The sequence below is a fragment of the Hypomesus nipponensis genome, chromosome 11 (genome assembly GCF_054491055.1).
Source record: "Hypomesus nipponensis isolate SF chromosome 11, ASM5449105v1, whole genome shotgun sequence".
NCBI lineage: Eukaryota > Metazoa > Chordata > Actinopteri > Osmeriformes > Osmeridae > Hypomesus > Hypomesus nipponensis.
The window spans coordinates 13,046,377-13,047,500 of record NC_140371.1 but is presented as its reverse complement, the minus strand read 5'-3'; the positions used below and the strand labels follow the sequence as shown (position 1 = coordinate 13,047,500).

The following is a 1,124-nucleotide window of genomic DNA, read 5'->3' as shown; positions in this document are numbered from 1 at the left end:
CGAGCGCGCGTGTCTGTCTCTGGGCGGTGCGCGTGTGGCGAGTGTGCACCGCTCTTATGAGAGATGGGGTGAGTGAGTGAGTGAGAGAGAGAGAGAGAGAGAGAGAGAGAGAGAGAGAGAGAGAGAGAGAGAGAGAGAGAGAGAGAGAGAGAGAGAGAGAGAGAGAGAGAGAGAGAGAGAGAGAGAGAGAGAGAGAGAGAGAGAGAGAGAGAGAGCGGGGGGGGGGGCTGGGCGGGTGATGTGTGCTCAGGCAGATTGGGACACCGTTAACAAGACGAGCAGTGGAGCGAACCAAATGGACAGAGAGAAGGAGAGAGAGGGGAAGAGAGATGGAAGGGAGCAAGTGGGTGAGGGAAAAGAATGCAGGGATGGATTCCACCAGCTCCTCGGGTCTCTTCCAGTCTGGCTGCTACAATTCGTCTGCTTCTCTACCCTGTTACACAAAAGACACTCACATCTCCGTGAATTATTTACGACTCAGAGCATCTGCCCGTCACCTCTGAAACGACACTTTCTAAATTGTATTTCTACGCTGCAGGACTGAGTGTGATCCATACATCCAGATGCTGTACTTCTCCCTATTGGTTGCCTGCACACAGGTCTCCCCAAACCCAAATCCAGATCCTGACTCTATCCCTCATTATACGGAAACCGACGGGAGATGAATACAATTTGAGTTGGCGTCTGTGATCTAGCAGGATGTCGTTGATCTCATTGGCAGAGATGGCTCGGGCAAAATGGATCACGAAGCCCAGGGCTATAATTAGACCCTGGTAAAGTGAGTTTCATATGATTGCCAGAGCCCTCCACGGATGATACCCAGCCCAAACACAGAGCAGCGATGCTTCGCAAAGTCAGATCATCAAAGTGAATACGAGAGGCGCCCCTCTTTGAACTGGAACGCCGGCAACCTCATCGAGATGCAGGATGCACAGGGCCGCGTGTCAAACAGCTTGGCTTTTACTCTGCGTTCCCGAAAAAATGTTCCACGTTATGGCTGGTGAGGGTGTACGATCGAGGTTTTACCTCAATCCAGATGGTAATGGACTGTAGCTTCTCTCCCTGTGCCGTAATATAACACACGAGAGGCGATGAAGTTATGTCCTGACGTAAATGGTGCTGGG

At 51.7% G+C, this 1,124-nt stretch overlaps 1 protein-coding gene across 2 annotated transcripts in view; it reads right to left on the bottom strand.

Moving 5' to 3' along the window:
- The window catches only part of sncga (synuclein, gamma a), a 10,059-nt gene extending 10,034 nt beyond the window's left edge, over positions 1–25 (bottom strand). For both annotated transcript variants that reach the window (XM_084709076.1, XM_084709077.1), the window contains exon 1: positions 1–25. This exon is cut by the window's left edge and continues 270 nt beyond it. The gene's annotated coding sequence lies outside the window, so the exon portion shown is untranslated.
- Positions 26–1,124: the final 1,099 nt, after the last annotated feature.